We start from the raw sequence: 18,347 nt of genomic DNA, 5'->3' as shown, positions 1-18,347 counted from the left end.
TGCAGGGGGCACCCTGACACCATTCCCACCCCCACCCTCCACTGGGACGCCTCGGCACCCAGTGGAGCCTCTCTTATCCTTGAAAGGAGCAGAGGACACCATGCTGTCTGGATCCCAGCCTGGCCAGCACTGGGATCTTGAAGGTGAAGGGTCTGTCCTCGAAGGGCTGTCTTGCTGAGGATGAAGACGCGCCAGGACAGTGCTGGTACCCAGAAGTGAGTCACAGATGTGGAGCCTGGGGGATCTGGGCTGGAGCCCCGGTTCTGCCCTTCGCTGGCTGCATGGCTCAGGGCAGATGCACTAATTTCTCTGAGCCCCAGCTGCCCCATCTGTAAAGTGGGAAGGACCCACCCAGTGCGGTGTCGGAGAAATAAATAAAATGGTGTACAAAGGGCTCAGCCCAGTTTCTGGTGTAGTTCGATCAGTCTGTAGAAATGAAGCCAGGTGCAAGGTAGTGAGAGACTGACGGAGTCTGCAGGGGCTGAGGGATCACTTGCCCTCCAGGACATTCAAACCCACTCCCGCTCCCCAAATGACCATCCTCACCGCCATTCCCAATGTGGGGTCCTTGAAGAAGCCGCAACGTGCCCCCCCACCCCCACACATAACCATCTTTACCATCAGAGGTCACAGGGCTAGGGACAGATGAAGATGGGGAAACTGAGGGTCACTGGCTTGAGGCCAGAGCCTAGCACAACCTTGTCCTGCAGGTGAGGGGTGAAACAGGGGACTGACAGGAAATAGGGGGTTGCTGGGAGGAGAGGTGGAGAAGAGGGCCATGCAGTAGTCACCACCACGATTGGAGAAGTTGGGCTTTTCCCTCAGAAACTGGACAAAGGATCTTGTCTGCCGTGAGGGGGTGGGAGCGTCCAAGTCTGACCCTGACGTTGACCGCTTCAGGCAGGGTCTGCTTAGAAGGAATGTCTAGCTTGACCAAAGTCAAAACAAGAAGGCGCCCTGCAGGGCGGGCAGGGTGCAGGAGGGGCTGCAAAGGCAGCACCGCCTGGCAGAGGGGTCTGCTGTTCCTACAGGGTGGGGCAGCGGGAGTCCCTTGTGTCCAGCGTGGCCCAGCGCGGGCGAGCACCCAGGAGGGAGGCAGGTGAGTGTGTGGTGGGGCTGGAGAGACAGAGTCAGAAATAGGCTGGGGGGAGAGAAGAGAAAGAGAGGGAAGGTGAGGGGAAGGGAGACAAGGCGGAAGGAATAAAGGAGAGAGGAAGGAAAGAAAAGACGGAGAAGGAAAAGGTAGAAAGGAAAGGAAGAAAGAGTGAAAAAAAAAAGAGGCAAGGAAGAAAAAAGAGAGATGCTGAGAAGAAAGAATGCACAGAAGGCAAGAAGGAAGATATTGCTAAAGCAGCAAATTAAAACAAGTACCAAGAGGGAGACAGCGCGCGCGAGGGGAAGAAAGACTGCGAAAGAAAAAAATGAGAAGAGGAAAGGGGGAGAGAAAGAAAGAAAGAGAGAGGGGGGGAAAGGGGGAGCGAGAGAGAGAGGGAGAGAGGGAGCGCGCGAGCCGCCGCGGGCGTAGGAGACGGGGGGAGCGCGGCGCGGCGGCGGGGCCGGCCGGCGGAGAGCCGCGAGCTCGGAGAGGGGGCAGCAGAGAGGGCGCGAGGGAGCGGCGGGCGGCAAAGAGTGAAGTGGCGGCGGCGAGCGCGGGGCCGGCGAGCATGAGCGCGGCGGCGCCGGGAGCGGCCTGGGGACCCCGAGTCCCCGCAGCCCCCGGAGTCGGGACAACTGTTGCGGCGGCGGCCCGGCCCCGCGGGCGCGGCTCCCGGCGGCGGAGCGAGCAGCGAGCAGCGAGCGGGCGGCGGGCACAAGGTGAGCGGCCCCCGGGGCGCGCCAGGCGAGGGCCGCGCGGGGGAGGGGCGCGCCGGGCCGGGGTCCCCGCGCTTTGGGAAAAGGGGCTGGGGGCGGAGCTCCTGGAGGAGGAGGGTCCCGGAGACGGGGGGCGGGGTCTTCGGCGCCCAAGCTCCCGAGAAGGGGTGCGGGCGCCCGGGGCGGAAGGGGTGCGCTCACGGAGAGAGCCGGGTTCGGTGCGTTGGGGGTCCCGGGTGCTGTGGAAAGGGGCAGAGGACGCCCGGGGGAAGAACCTGGGAGCGGGGGGCTGGTCGGACAGCCGGTGCCCTGGCACTGGGGTCTGCGCCAGGGCTCACCGATGTCGGGGTCGCCGAACCCTGGAGAGGACCGGGCCCGGGTCGGAGGAGCAATCCGAGGCTAATCGTGCCTGGACGCGGCTGGGGCCGGAATCCGTGTGCGAGGCGGGACCGGCTTCCGAGGACCGAGTCCCGTAGCGCAGCGAGCCGGGAGCCCGGTGCGCGCCCGGCAGGGTCCAGGAACCGCACTGGGGACCCGGCTGATTCCGGGGGGGTCCCAGCCGGGTGGAGCGGAAGACCAGGAAGCCCCTCCAAGCGCGTGCCCCTCGCTCTCCGTCCATCGCGTGGCCCCAGCTGAGCCGCCGCTGCCTCCCGGGGCCGAATCAATATTGATCTCGCCCCCCGGGGCCGGGTAACCGGCGGCCTGGGAAGCTTGTTAGCGCCAGCGGTTGCCATGGCAACGAGACCCTAAGCGTCTTCAGGTTATATGTATTCTAATTATTATTATTAACATTATTAGTATTAGGATTTGTTACTCAGCCAGAGGAAACAAGAAAGGAGGGAAAAAAGCCAATGCGTCCTGGCGCCTCCAACTGTGTTGTCTTTGGAGAGTCAGTGCCAGCTGGTGGGCCCCGGGCCCTGTCCGCAGGGGATGGGGTCGGTTAGAGGTGCGGGTTGCTGGGCTGCACCCCGGGGGCGGTGGGGCGGGAAGGGGAGTTATATAATCTGCCATGAGAGTATATGTCTGTAAGCCTCCGTGTCGGCTCTGCCTCTCTGCCTCTCTGATTCCCTGGCTTAGTGACGGCTCCTGCCCGAGGAACCCCGGACGGAAGGGCAAGAGCGGCCAGTGCCCTGCACCAGGAATCGCAGCAGGGGGCCTCCAGCCCGCTCTGCCCTGGCTGTGTGACCTTGAGCAAGGCACTTGGCCACTCTGAGCCTTTGTTTCCCCGTCTGTAAAGTATGGTGGGAGCCAGTCCCACCTCGGAAGGTTACTGTGAGGTCACACTGAGGAAGCCTTCCCCGGAAGGCCTGACTGTCTGCTGCTGGCTGGCTGTGCGACCCCAGGCAGCTGCCTGCCCTTCTCAGGGCCTCAGTTTCCCAGTCTGTAGAAAGAGGGCCCGGACCCCAGCCTGCCTGAGACATCCTCTGTCACTGGTGTCCTGAGACTCTCGCTCTGGACTGTGACTGAAATACTGTGCAGCCAACAAGTTGGGCTTCGTGCAGACGCAGGCTAAGGGGAGTTCCGACGTGACCCCGTGTTCTCTCACCTGTCAGAGTGTCTGAAAATGGCAGGAACACTATGACTTTTCACCTACGAGCAGGCGGTGGGGTTTGGTTGGAAATGTTATTCAAAACAGGAATCAGAATAACCCTCGAGCCCTGGTGTCAGCCCAGGACAATTCTCACTTTGGTCAGGGTTGCCCAGAATTGGGGGGCCCTCCCCCGCTGTTCCCTGGATATGTCACTGCTCAGGACAGGACACCTCCCTGCCAGCAATCCATCTTTCCAGAGAGGTTGTTTGCTGTCCCTGTCCTGGCTGGGGGTGGAGTGTGGAGCAAGAGTTGGACAGAAAGTTCACTGCAGCCAGGTGGCACTGCCCCTCACAGCTCAGGCTGAAAGCCCCAGGTGGGGAGTTGGCCCGTTTCTTTAATGTCACTGTCACACTGAATTCCTGGCTCTTTCTCAGGCATCTGGGAGGCATTGGACTGCCTTCCTGGGAAGGTGAAAGGAAGCAGTTTGGCTTGGAGCCATGTATGGTGTGTGTGAATGTGTGTGTGTGTGTGTGAATGTGTGTGTGTGTGTGTGTGTGCGCGCGCGCACGCGTGATGTATGTGTCTCACCCCCGCTCTCCCAGGCCACCCAGCCTGAAGCTTATCAGGACAGCTGGACTGGACAGGAGGGAGGGGGCAGGGCCTTGCTGCTCAGACCTTTGTGAGAGGCAGAAAGGCAGTGGGAGTGAAGTCCACCCCAGGGAGATCAGGAGACCGCTGAGAGCCACTCCCTCCATCCTATCACCCATCTGTCCATTCCTTCGCTGTGTCTTCATTCAACTCAGCGAGTCCCCATGTCAGCCACTTATGGCATCAGCTTTGCCCTTGGCAGCTCTTGAGAAAATGACCCACGACAAGCCAGTGGGGTCAGAGCTCCACAATGTGGTGGTGGGGGACAAAGGTGGGGAGTGCTGCCCCAGGGAGCCTGAGGAGGACTCGGCAGGGGGAGTCTGGTCCAGAGGCTGGCATCAATCAGCCAAAAGAAGGGGGGTGCAGAAGGCGCTCTGGGCAGAGACCCTCTGTGGGCAAAATGGCAGATAACAGGGGAGGGACCTGTGGGTGGGCAGGTTTGAGAGCTGGGGTGCGGCAGGGGTGGGGCTGTGGGACTAAAGAGCAGGGGAGATGGTGGGAGGCAGCAGGGCCAGGGCAAGGGAGCTGGACCCCACCACCACCCGGCCTGGGTGAGGGTTCAGATAGCAGGGGTGGGGGGGGGGGTGGGGGGCGGCCGCTTACACCCCCCGTGGCTGGGAGTTGGTGGTAGGGGTGGGTAGAGGGGTGGAAGGGGTAGTTTGGACAAGATGAGTCTAGTCTCCAACTCTAGGACGATCAGTCATACCCTGGCCAGCCCCTCCTCCCTTCCCACGATGCTGTGGGAGGGGACTGCCTCAGGGTCAGGTCCTTGGCTTCCAGGAGCGGGAGGTAGCGAGCGCACACCAGATCTGGCTGCTTCTTTGTCTGCATCTATAATAGATGACTTCACTGACACAGGCCCAAGGTTGCACCTCCATGGCAATAGGATTGCGCTTGACAGCGAAAGCCCGACGGCCCACTATATGCCAGGTGCTGTGCTGGGCCTCATCATCTCATTTAATACTCATGCCAACCCTGTAAGCGGGGGGGGGTCATTGATTCTGTTGTACAGCTGAGAAAACAGGCTCAGAGCGGTTAAAAAAAAAACCCAGCGAGGATCGTGCTTCTTACCACTACGCTACACCGCCTGGAGCCTTGCGTGCCCGATGGCAGTCATAGTGGCTCTTTAGACACAGTGCAGTGAGCCACTGCAGGTCAGGATTTCTTGAATCTCACATCCGAGTCATTGTCCTGTTTGTTTCCTCTGGACGGATCCAGAGTGTGATCTGTCTTACACTCGGATGAAGGGCATCACCTCCCTTTTTGGGGAGGCTCTGCCTCTATTAACTCAGCCTCTCTTGCTTTAGCTTCTCCCGAGCTGAGACACACGGAAGATTCATACTGATCTTAGAATAAACTAAGAGCCCTGTCCCCAGCTCCCCCAGAGTGGCTTGTCCCAGCCCAGCTGCACTTTCTAGAAGTTATTGAAACCGTAGTCACACTCTAAGAACAGTGGGACCCTGTTTCCTAAACACTTTTCTATAAGGTAGGCTCCTGAACATTTGGAGCCAACGAAGGCGAGGAGGGTGACCAGAGTCCCTGCCCACTCTGGCCCCTGCTCTCCTGGGGACACCAGGTGCCACTCTGTTGGCGCAGTTTGCACAGGACCTGGCAGGGAGGAGGTCCCCTCCCTCTTCTTCCTTCCTCCAGCACACACATTCTTTGGCCCCCGCTCCCTGTGTGACCCTGCCTTGGGGAGATGGAGGAGACCCCGAGGCCCCTCAGACCTGCCCCCGGGGCGCTCTTTGCCTAGATATGACCAGGGCTCAGGATCTGTTTGATGACTGACTTGGCATCCTGGCCCTGCTAATGTATGCCCCCCCACCCCCCCCTCGCCCCCACAGGTCGGCTTGGCCCGCTTGTGACGAGCCCCTCTCTCTTCTACTTGGTTGTGACTAGGTTGGACATTTTAGGGGCCTTCTCTGAGCACCCTGACTTCACCCCTCAGTGGAAAAGCACTTGCTGTCTGGACCTGGGTTTTCCCATTCAGCAACGAGGGGACAGAGGGTTGTGATGGGGCAGGCACTGGGCAGGGTCTTCAGTGTGGGAGCCCCCTCCCTCCATAGCCTATAGTTGGGGGGAAAAGACAGGGACCCCAGCATCTCTGAGGCCTGTGTGCTGTACTGTGATGGAAGGACGCCCAGGAGCTGCTGGGGCCTGGCCTGCAAGGGAACTCGAGGCTTGTCTGCTCACCCGCAGACAGATGGGGACACTGAGGCCCAGTGGGCTGGTGACATGCTCAAGGTCACAGTGCCCTGGGCATCCTGGAAAGCCAAGGATGTTCACTGACAGGAGACAAACCTGACAGGTATCGTCCAAATACCTCTGAGGTGCTGCCTGGAGTGGGGGAGGGGGCGCAAACATGCCTTGTACAATGAAATTTGCACTAAAACCTCCAAGGCTCTCCTTTCAGAAATAAGGCTTTAGAATGGCTCCCTCCCTGGCCATCCAAGCGGAAAAGCAGACGTTGAGATGAAATGCAAATGCCTCCTGTCCCATATTTCCCCGTGTCAGACATGAATGGAGCGTTTACTGTGCTTGTTCTCGACAGCCGGCCCCCCTCCTCCCCGCCTGGGGCGCACCCCCCATCCCCGCCCATCTGTCCGCACGCACAGCCACCTCCGCCAGAAGCATGCAAACTCGCCTTCCCGAAATTAAGAAATAATGCACGAGTTTCCCAAATTACACCCATTTAACACTGAATTAAGTTCTGGAAGCTCTTAACAGAGAGCCCTGGGAGGAAAAAAAAATTTTTTGGTTCACACTTCCCTGGAAAATGAGACAAACCGTGATCTTTTAAAACCTAGCTACATAATCTGATTATTCCTCCCTGGCAGGCCCCAGAGAAGTGCCCAGCGCAGGGCGGAGATGGCGCTGTGAACTGTTGTGAGATTTGCATGGGGAAATTGGGCTGGGAAAGTTTGTCTCCTGTGCCAGATCCAAAGCTCTTCATCGCATAATGGGCTCAAAATAAAGTGCCGCTTTCTTAGATATTGGCACAAATTAAAAATAAAGGCAAATTCCTTCCACTCCAGTGTGAGCCTTCCCTCCCCGGCTCCCTGAGCGGGTTACAGAAACGGTGGTGATTTGCTTTCACTTCGGGCTCCTTCCCTTTGTCGGAAAAATTTTCCGTGTGCAGCTGCATTTACAGAGTAAGAGAAAAATCCATCTAGCGTCCATCCACATTTCCGGAGCACCCATCCTGTGCCGGATACAGTGCTGGGTCCAGGGGACAAGAGATGATTAAAACAGGACCCTGCCCTGGTAGGGCTTGTGGTGTGGTTATTGTGGGCAGGAGCACAGAAGGAAATTAAATATCTGCAAGCCTCCACCCTGCCTGAGGGGTCAGGGAGGGCTCCCTGGAGGAGGTAACTTTGGGCTTGGGTCTTGAAGGGCTGGTAGGAGTGTGCCAGGCAGAAGGGGACAGAGGACATTTCAGGAAGAAGAGCAGCCTGGGGAAAGTCTTGAAGTGGGTCTCAGACAGGCATGGCCTCCAAGTGACATCACCAGATTAATGTTTGCAGGTTCCTTTGTTCCAAAGCCCTTTCATATCCATTATCTTTCAGCATCCTCAGGCAACCCTGAGGCTGACCTCTGAGCCTCCCTAAGGGGAGCAAATCCCAGAGGGGAATAGAGGTGGCGAGGGTCGCAGTCAGACAGGGCTCTGGAGCCCAGGTTTCTGGATCAGATGGGCTCTGTGGGGGTGGAGGACATGTGTGATAAGCCATTATATGGAAATTCGAAAAAATCAGAGAACCACAAGCACTCATACCGAAGTCTACAGGGTCCTTGTACTCCTGCTTCCTGAGTCTTGCTCCTCCTCCTGAGATACAGGGCTTCTGGGTTTCAGGACATGCGTACCAGCTCAGAGCCTTGGCCTCTGCATCCAGAAAGTGGGGGAGTGGGGCCTCCCTCTGCCTGTTCGCAGGAAGTCTGGCATTACCCCTGAGTCCCAGAGGCCCGTCCAGTGGTGTTCAGCCTTCAGCTCAGCGGGAGCCCAGCATGTCCTCCTCCCCTGGGCTTGCTTCTGAAGGTCTTTGCTCATTAGACTTTTCAGGAAGCAGGTCAGGAATGTGGCATCATCTGGGCATAACTGTCCAGGATCTGATCCCTGGGACCACGAGGCCCTTGGGGAAGAGCCAAGCCTCTGAGCTGAGGCCCATCGTCAGGGCAACGAGCCCAGCTGGAGACAGACTCCTGGTGCGTGTCCCCCGAGAGCAGCCTGGAGTCACCGAGGCTGTGCTCAGGGCTCCAGCCCGGACGCGTCTCCCGTCTACTTGTTCCTAACTCTGAGATCCTGGGCATGTTACAAAACCTCTGAGCCTCAGTTTCCTCGTTTGCAAAACGGGTTATGGTGCGAACTAGATGAGATAAATTTGCAGAAAGGTGCTTAGCACACAGTGTGCGTTCAAACACACCTCTGCCATCTGTTTTCTCTTTGTCACTATCAACAGGAATTTCGCGGTCACTCTGTTCAGATTGCCCCAGCCCTTCCGTGAAGCAGCCAGGCAGGAACCAAACCTGATTATCCCCGAGCCCCCAGAGCAGGGGATTCCATGACAGTGGTTGCTGATTGAATGAGGATATGAATCAAGTGAGCCATTAGACCACGGGTGGTGCCTGCCCAGCGCCATGGCAACCACAGAGCTGGCGGCAGGGGAGCCGGCTCCAAACAGCTTGTCGTCACACCCCAGCTCCACCTCCTACCTGTGGCCAGTGTCGGCTGTTTATTTCACTCTCAGAGCTTCAGTGTTCCCATTTTCAAAATAGGGTTGGTAATGTCGATAATAACTTACGAGGGTGGTTGTGAGGATGAGTTAAGGATTGCTACATTTCGGGCTCCTGGATCAGTTACAGTGATAGCCGTTGTTGATTACCCCTGAGCTCTGGAGGGACTGTCAGGGTTGGAATCCCAGTCTCTGCCCCTGATAGCTGTGTGACCTTGGGCAAGTTACATAACGTCTCGGAACCTCCGTTTCTTTATCTAAAAATGGTGATAGCACCCACCTCACAGCGTTCTTCCACATAGTAAGTGCTCAGTAAATATTACTGCTAACTATTATCACCACCCCTACATTGAATAACAAACACCCAGGCGACTCAGAAGCAGTGGAACTTCTGTCCTCAGAGGGTGGAGACCTCCTCATTGTTGGTTTAGCTCTGTAGCCAGCACCTAGCCCAGGTGTCCGGTCCTTGGACATGTCTGTGAATGAAGGGATAGAGGGATGGATGGATGGATGGATAGATGGGTGATGGACAGATGGACAGATGGATGGATGGATGGATGGATGGTCAGATATGTGGGTGGATGGATGAGTGAGTGAATGAATGAATGTTTGAATAAACGATGGCTGCTAAGACACATCACAAGCCTAAGATCAGGGCAGCTGAGGAAGGGGCCAAAGGACTGGAGTGGAGGCTTCCCTTTGAGGGCCAAGAGCGATGAGGTGCAATGAGTCTTGTAGCCAGATAGGATCTATTCTCCCCAGGGACTTCTGTTGTCCCCATTTCAGGGGACTGGGGAGGGTGGCCCAAGTATGGGGGCTCAGGCCCCTTGGTGTCCCTGACAGTTGGGTTTTGGAGCTGAGCAGGGCTGAGTTCAGACTGTGGCTTCCTCTTCTTTAGCGCAGGGAAGACCCTGTGCATCCCTGAGCCACTGGTTCCCCCTTCATAATACGGGGAGGCTGTCTGCTTTGCTTTGGGGGCTGTGCTGATGTGTAAAGATGACATGTTTGAGTATAGTTTGTAATGTGTAAAGGTCCAGTAGTCCCCCTTATCTGTAATTTCACTTTCTGGGGATTCTGTTACCTGCAGTCAACCATAACTCGAAAATATTAAATGGAAAATTCCAGAAATAAACAATTTCTAAGTTTGACATTGTGTACCATTCTGAGTAGTGTGATGAAATTTTGCACCGTCCTGTGCTGTCCTGCCCAGTACACGAGCCGCCCTGTCTCCAGTGTCCCACACTGCAGGGCTCCTGCCTGTTTGTCACTTGGCCACCGTCTCGGTTATCAGATTGACTGTCGTGGTGTCACAGCACCTGTATTCAAGTCACCCTTATTTTATTGTCATACTTGTTCTAGCTCATTATTAGTTGTTGTTGTTAATCTGTTACTGTGCCTAATGTATACATTAAACTTGATTAAAAATACGTATAATATGTATGGGGAAAAGCATGATAGATACAGGGTTTGGTCGCATGTGCAGTTTCAGACATCCACGGGGGTTTGGGCATGTATCCGCCATGGATAAGAGGGGGCTGCTAGACGTTGAAAAATCAGAGGAACTGTCTGGGCTCTGTGTGGTGAGTGACAGGTTGCACAGGAAGTTTTGGAGCAGGAGGTGGCATGCTGCAGACAAGCCTGTGGGCTGTCTGATGCCTCCGAGGAGGCCCGCGGTGCAGGGTCAGGGAAGGGGCGGCGGGGAGGAGGGCACCGTCAGCCAGTGGGCAGAGGTAGGCCTGCTGAGAGCCATGGGGCAGCCCCAGGGGCGGGGTGTGGCGCCCGAGGCCCCTGGGTGCCCTGACCTGCTGGGCAGATCCCCCATCTCGCCGAAGCCCTCTCTTGGGTGCTTGCAGACACACCTGGTTTAGCCCTCGGAACACTCTGTGAGCAAGGACAGGTTACCGTTCCCACCCGAGGCTCCGAGAAGGGCGACTTCCCCACAGCACATAGCAAAGTGAGGATTCAGACCTTTCCACGGCGGGAGGCGGAATGCACTGGGTGGTCAGGATGGATGCTGGCTCGGGGGGCACTGTACCCCTGTGGCCGCCCCTTACCACAGCGTGGCCTCGCCCAGCCCCTTGCTCCACTCTGCCTCAGTTTCCTCCTCTGTGAAATGAGATTCACAGCAGGCCCGTGTCTGGGCAAGGGTCACTGAGGGAAAGTGCTTCAGGAGGGAGCCCTCCACACACCCCAACTCATCTGTCACTGTCATCTGAATTCCTTCTAGTTGAGGGAGAAAGGCTGGGGGTAGCAAGCCCCAGGGGAAGGGGAGGAACAGGTGAGGGGCTGCACTGGACGGCCCCAGGGTCACTGTCTGGGCCCAGAGGAGGAGGGCGGCAGCGTCTTTACATCCAGAGTCTGGGTTCCACGTCCAGGGACAGGGTATTTCCAGTGGATCCTGGGTATGAGTGCCACCTGGGAGTGCAGACCCTGCACCCGCATGAGCCCCTGTCCGTCTCCTGCAGGTCCCCAGGCCAGCAGGCAAGTTCAGTGCAGCCCAGACATCCAGCTGGGGCCTGGCAGAATTCTGGGCAGGTCTAGGGAACGATTAGGAGACTTTTCTCCTGAAATTCAAACAATTGGACAATCTGTTCTGGATCGATTTAGAAGCAGTGAAGTGAAGAAAAAAAAATCAGAAAATATAGTGTGAAAGCTATTTTCTCTCCCCTGCAGTTGGAAAGAGGAATGAGCTAGAATTTATTTGCAGATGGTCCGAGGTCGTGGCCAGGGTCTCACCTTCTCGCTGCCCCCTCCACCACTGCCCTAACCCGCTCATCCTCCCACCCCCTGTCCCCTCTTCCTCCGTGCCCACAGGGGCATCAGCCCTGGCTCCAGCCTGTGGGTGCCAACAGTCTGCAGGAGCCTCAGATGTGGACCAAGGTCGGCACCCTGAGGGAGGTCCCGCCTGTGCAGACAGTGGGTGGGAGGCACGGAGAGCTCCCCTGCCCTCCAGACCAAGGCATCTCCATGCCAAGCACAGTGTGTCTGTCTAGTTCAGCCCTGTGTCCTCAGGGCCTAGAGATGGGACTGGCTCGTAGTAGGTGCTCAGTAAAACTTTCCTGCCTGAATGATGGATGGAAGGGAGAGAGGAAGGGAGCAGGAAGGAAACAGAGGCTTTGAATGAAGGGACCTGCTGATGGCCATGCGTCTGTTCGTGGTGGAGGTGGGAATGGGACCCGATCTGCCACCCCTAGACCTGGGTATCCCCCGCCCCACCTGTTCCTGGGCCAGGAGTAGGTCTGAGACATTTAAGGGCCTCCCACTCCAACAACCCCTCTCTTTCCAGGCACAGTCCAGCCCACTCCTCATGACACAACTCCTACATTTAGTTTTTCACGACTTGAGCCAAATGCTGATTGTTTTAAAATAAGCATGTTCAGTGCGAGGCCAGATTAGCACGGGGTGGGGGCGGGGGGGGCAGGGGTGCAGATTCCCTGCTCCCCTGCACCCAGCTTTCCACAGTCTGAGGTGTCCCCCTGACGGAAGATCTCCCACGGGGCTGTGGCAGTTCAAATCTGCGGGGGGCCTGCTGAGTGTGAGGGAGGGGGTAGGAAATGGGACCAGACGATTGTAAAAAGGGTCTCTTTGGTTTCCCTGGGCATTGGGGATGGGGGGAGGAGATTCCCGCTGGTTTGTTTTGGGGAGTGGCAGCTCCCGCCCCACCGCTACTCCGTCCCCAAATGCCCAAGGCCAAGAGCCTGAGGCCCAGAAAGAACCTGGACTTGGAATGCAGGCCAACTTGGGCCCAAGTCTGTGTGACCTTGGGCAGGTGACGCAACCTCTCTGAGTCTTACTTTTCTCATCCGCAAACTGGGAGCAGTAGCCTTTCTATGTTTGAAAATGAAAGGAGACAGTATCTGTTAAATGCCTATCCTGGAGCTGGACACAAAGCAGGTACTCAAGAAATACTCTCTCCCTCCTGTTTCCACTGTGTGGAAGGCCAATGATTACGAGTATGCACGGTTTAACTCTGGTTTGGGTTCTGCCTCTGCAGTCTGGAGCCTGTGGGCTCCAGTCCAGGGTAGTCCCCCCAGCTGACAATGGGGGCAGTGCCAAAGCCTAGAGAATTCTACAGCCCAAGAGTCGGAGCGTCTGCTGTTATCCACACTGGAGATGTGTAGACTGCCAGGCACGGCCAGCATAGCCTCGGGGAGAGAACCCTGTGCTAAGAATCGAGAGACCTGGGTGCCAGTCTGAATAAATTATGTGACCCCCCGAGAAGTGACAGCTTCTCTGAGCCTCTGTGTCCTCATCTAAGGGACTGCTCCTTGGGTCATGTGCAACTCACCTAAGAGAACACTGTGACAGCTCGAAGCAAACCCTGAGGATGGGAAGGGAAGGGAAGCCCTGTTTCCCCACCACCTACTGCACACCCAGCACGGTCCTGGGTTTCACATATATTGTCTCCTTTAATCCCCACACTGCCCACGGGAGGCTGGGGTTAGCACCCCTCTTTACGGGGAGAGGCCCAGAGAGGTTATGCCATGTGTCCAGGGTCATAGGCCAACTGTGTCCCCTCTCCCAGGCCAGCCTGCCCTTTTGGTCCTCCGTCCAGCCGCGGCTGTGGCGCTCTGCCAGGCATGGGCCTAGCTCCCACCTCCTTGTGGAATTCTCTGTCACCATCCCAGTTCTCATTGGGTTTCCTCACGATAGACAGGGCTCTTTGATGTTACCTCCATTCCCCAGAAAACTCTGAGCCAACGTCCCCCAAAGCGGCACACTAATTAGACCATAATACTGTTTATCTGCACGTCAACCTATGCTATAAAATTTAGCAGTTCCTCTCCATTAAAAGTGATGTTCATTTTTGAAAAGCAGAAAGCCTGCTATGGAGGGTTCGGGAGTAGCCTTTGTCCCCCCCAGACGACCTAAGTGGTAAAAGGCTCATCCTCCCAGCATGAGATGCTGCCCCCAGTGACCGAGTGAGTGACCGGGTTGACCTCCCTGGCTGGGCAGGGCCTGTGCTCTGGGCTAGCTCCCTGCTCCCTCTCAAGCATCTTCTGTGTCAGGGGGGTTCGCAGAGCCTCCTGAGGGGTGGTCAGGGGGCTCTAGCCACCCAGTGGACACTGGCAGACACGTTTATTAGCGATTCTTTTGTTTCCAGGGTGCAAACTCAGAATCAGAACAGGCCTCTAATTTGGGGCAGACAGGCAGACGTGGGATTAGACAGAGGAAGTGCTGGCTGGTGCTGGCTCTGCTGGGAAGGAGCCCCCAGGCCGGGAAGAGGGGGGAACAGACAGGAAGAAAAGAGGCCCGTGAAATGTCTCGGAGCAGTTCCGTCTGACTCCAGAGCCCAGGTCCTAACCAGACACCTGATGGCACGTGGACATGGTGACCTTGGGCCTGAGGGCTGGGCTTCCCTCTGGGTCTCTAAGACGATGTGACACTACATCCTCTTAGACCCGGATGCCGTCTCAGGGAGTGTGTCTGAGGGGGCGTGCATAAGAGGGGCTCTTTCCTGTGTCCTGGCCCCCGCCCCTCACACCGTCCCGTGGTTGCTAACCCCCTCTTCCTTGGATGTCAGCCGTGGGAGGGGCCCGTGGAGGGAGGCAGCAAATCCAGATGGGGGACCTCAGGCTGGGAATGGCTGAGAAGTTCAGCTTGGGGTATAACAAGTTTGGGGTCCCAGGGGCCTCAGGGGTGGAGATAAGTGGAAGGAAGGCCCTTGTCTACTCAGGTCTGGGCCCGGGAGAGCTGGTGGGAGTGAGCAAGCGTTTGCAAGCGCTTGGGGAAGATGGCGGCGGGCCCCTTCCTGCCGCCTGTGGCAGCATCCCGTTCCCCCTGCTATCTGGCCGTTGCTACCTTGGGTTTGGAGCATTCGGGGAAAGGCCAGGCCTGGCTCACTGAGGGCCAGTGTGGCTAACCAGTGGGCAGCTGACGGTTTGTAGACGCGCGTCGGTCCTGCCCTGGCTGTCTGGCAGTCGCTGGCTCCCCTCCTGCTCGGCAGCTCCCGTGCCAATTACAGGGGATGTAGGCGGGAGGCTCGTTAACCCCCAGAGTGGAGCCGTGTCCAGCGGTGACACGTGGACCTGGGCCCTCCAGGCTGGCACTAGGGGGCTTAGAGGGCCAGGTTGGGGTTGGGGTTGGAGTAGGGGGCGGGCTCAGTGCCACCCCTGTAGTCTCTACTGCAGCCCTATTTGCATAATTTTGAAGTTGACTGGCCTGCAGGCAACTTCACTTAATCACAGCTGACAAGCCTCTGGTTGCAAGAGCAGCTGCTGCCAGTTAGCAGCGTTGGTGCCACGGTTTGCTATAACTCGCTAGGCAGTCCCCTCCCCTTGCTTTCCCACCTTCCCCCTTATCAGACCCAAAAGGAACCCGTAGGGCCCATTTGCTGCCTGGAGAACCTGCTTTATGCTCCCTGGACGTTCCCCAGCCCAGGGCTTCTTAAACCTGCAGGCGCTCTGGGACGCGCTGACACCCGGCCCCTGATTCAGCAGGCCGGTGGCCCAGGAGCCTGCATTTCCAGCTAGACCCCAGGAGATGCTCGGATGTTTGTCTGTAGACTATACTTTGCAAGTCAAGGCTGTAACACAGGGGTTTGAAAACTGGGGCTGCCTGGTTTTGTTAACAGTTTTACTGGAACACAGCCTCAGCCGTGTGCCTGGTATTGTCTCCGACTGCTTTTCGCTGCTACGGCAGAATTGAGTCACTGTGACCAGACCTGATGGCCCGCAAACCTGATGATATCTGCTGTCTGGCCCTTTACAGAAAGTCTCCCTACCCAGTGGTTCTTGAATTGAGCATGCGTCAGAATCTCTGGAAAGCCGGTAAAGATGCAGATTCCTTGCCCCCCGCCCCGGTTCTAACCCAACAGGTCCAAGGGGTCCCGAGATCCCGTGTTTCTGATCAGCTACCAGCTGGGGTGCAGGACTGCACTTCAAGCCCTCTTAGTGCAGTACCTCCAGGGTCTCTCATGACAGTCTTCGTTCATCTAATCCTACTTTGAACGCAATTCCCATTAGACAGAAGAGGGAACTGGGGGTCTGACAAGTCCCTGGATTCTCCAAGACCCTGAGCTAATAAGCTCCAGCTCTTCCCCACCACGTGCTGCACCGTGACCCAGGCACCTCACCCTAGGGTGCAACAGACCTGGGGTACAATACATCCCAGGTATGACACACCCCAGAGTGCGACACACCCCAGAGCGTGACACACCCCAGAGTGCGACACATCCCAGTGTGTACCAACAGAACCAACGCCTCAGGTATAACATGCCCTAGGATGCAACACGCCCCAGCTGGGTGACCTGACGTGGTCTGTTCTGTATCTGGGCTCCACATGGGGTCCTGCTGTTAGTAATAGTGACACCGCGGCAAGTTGCAGAGTGCTGTCATTCCCGTAGGATTGAGGATGTCAGGGTGTCAAGGGCATGGCCGAGAGCACTTGGCACCTAGTGGGGCTTGCTGTCTGCCCTCCCCCAATATCTGCAGAGTGGGTGGTAGTTGTGGTGTGTTCCGTTACCAACATCTATTTGTTGTCACCTCCCCACTTGGGTGGAGACCTGACCTGCCACCCGTGAACCACCTGACATCACTCGGTGAATAGTCAAGGGCACCTGTGCAGAGCACGCTCTTCATCTCCCTCATCTTCCCGGGACCTGGGAGGAGCAGGGAGAGACAGGGCACCCATTTACAGAGGAAGAAACGGAGCCTCCCAGAGACCAGGTCACCTGCCCAGGCAGGTAAGAGGCGGCGGTGTGGCTCTGTGCCTGGGCTGCGTCAGGCGGTTCCACCTGGTCAGGTCAACTCGCTCTTATAGGAGGACGCTCCGTGACCGGGAATCCCCAATGTACAGATGGGGAAACCGAGGCATAGGGCAAAGGGACAGGGCTCTGGAGCGCTCCAGGCAGAGGCCAGGAATCCACGTGGAGACAGGTCCTCACTGGAATCAGACGACACCAGCATCAGGGATAAGCCCGGAACCACCACCCACTGAGAGTGGGACCGTGGGCCCTGCGTGCCCTCCCCGACTCCGTCCCTGGAGGACCCACCACATGACCCCCACGTCCCTCTGAGTCGCAGCTGTGAGCATTCTTCCAAAATACATGTTTACCAGCTCTCTTTAGCCTTATCAAGTGGATCAGGCCGAGTGTAAGCTGGTGACTTAGAGTCCTCCTTCAGCCCCGTGCTGCTACAATGTCCCCTCATGCTTGGTGTGGCTGTGGTTCCTTGTGGCAGCTGTAGAGTGTTCTAGACGCATTTTCCCATCTATCCATTTGGGTTGCCTCTGGGGTTTTCGTCTTATAAACAGTGCCGCTGAGAACATTCTCGTACCTGGTGCCCACAGACCAGCAGGGCCTTCGCTGAGCCCAGGAGGATGGTGGTGCCTGCATCACACAGTCACCGAGCATCCACCGTGTGCGCAAGGCTGTCGTGAAGTTAACCCCCCGGGCGTCCCCGCACTTGCTGTGGGGTCGAACCCCCTCCAGTGCCCCCCACCCCGGCCCACCAGGCAGGCTGGTGTGTGTGGTGGGTCCTCCCTTCGTCAAAGGTGAATAAAGGAACTCCTACTGCATAGGTAACCACAGAAGTAAAGATTCAGCTGCACTGTTACACGTCATATGTACTCAGGGTCTGGCACACAGGACTCTCGCTTTGAACAGTAGTTTAAAAACAGTGAGGCAGCCCAGGCTCAGGAAGGTGAAGGGACTTGCCTCGGACCACACAGCTGAGAAGTGGCAGAGCTGGGACTCGAGCCCAAGTGTTCAGACCACAAGCTCAGAGCCCTTCCTTCCGGTTCTGTGCAGGCCAGAGGCAGGAGGGGACGGCCCCTGACCGTGGTAAATGCTGCAGGAAACTCGGCCTGCGCTTATGGCACAGAGTGAACCCCCACCGTCACCCTGACTTCGTGCGTCTTGGTCCCTCTGTGGGGAACACTAACTCACACTCACTCATTCATCCTTCAGGAGTCGACCGCCAGACCTCCTGGATTGAGTTGAGACACAGCTCCACCACAAACTAGCTGGCCCACCCAGGATAAGTTACACTCTCTGTGCCTCGGTTTCCTATCTGTAAATTGAGGAGAATCAGAGCTCTTCCTAATCGTGAGGATTAAATGAACAGTCACCCCCCCAACCCCGTCAGGCTGGGTTGGACACTTCTCCTGGGTTCCCACAGCCCCCTAGTCTCCCCATCATGGCACCGGCCACTCTGGGCTGCCGCTGTCCACTTGGACCATGGCTAGATAAGGGGCACCCAGCCCAGTCAACTCGGCGCTCCGTCTGCAGTATGTAGAGCACTTGTGTCTTTAAGGGACAAGAAAGGAGGTTGTCTCTGGCCCAGCTCAGGCTAGGCAGGTTTTCAGTGATGGGGGACAGGGAGAGGGAGCTGGCTCTTTTGTGGCCTGGCTTTAAATGCCATCTGTGGCACTGGCCATGATAGAAATGCCAGCTAAGGGCATGACAGAGGGACCAAGACATACAAAGGTCTGGGTGTGGGAGATGGCGGTGGGCTGGGGGGCCGGTGCCCAGGAACCGGGAGATGTGGCTTAGAGGCCAGCGGGCCCACTGGCTGTGTCCACATGGCCGTGGAGGCCATTCATATGCTTTCAACAGCAGCCAGAATGGGCAGCCCGCCCTAGGAAGGGGGGAGGGAGTGGGAGGGGCTGGGTGGGAGTGGGCGGGGCTG

The 18,347-nt window shown here is 57.3% G+C and overlaps 1 protein-coding gene across 2 annotated transcripts in view; it reads left to right on the top strand.

Annotated features, from left to right (window-relative positions):
• Positions 1-1,685: 1,685 nt before the first annotated feature.
• SHISAL1 (shisa like 1) overlaps positions 1,686-18,347 on the top strand; it is a 77,819-nt gene continuing 61,157 nt past the window's right edge. For both annotated transcript variants that reach the window (XM_019651688.1, XM_019651691.1), the window contains exon 1: positions 1,686-1,815. The gene's annotated coding sequence lies outside the window, so the exon portion shown is untranslated. The remainder of the gene's footprint in view (positions 1,816-18,347) is intronic.

This window comes from Hipposideros armiger, unplaced genomic scaffold (assembly GCF_001890085.2).
Source record: "Hipposideros armiger isolate ML-2016 unplaced genomic scaffold, ASM189008v1 scaffold_164, whole genome shotgun sequence".
NCBI lineage: Eukaryota > Metazoa > Chordata > Mammalia > Chiroptera > Hipposideridae > Hipposideros > Hipposideros armiger.
The sequence above is the reverse complement of the archived record's forward strand: the minus strand, read 5'-3'. Positions and strand labels throughout refer to the sequence as shown.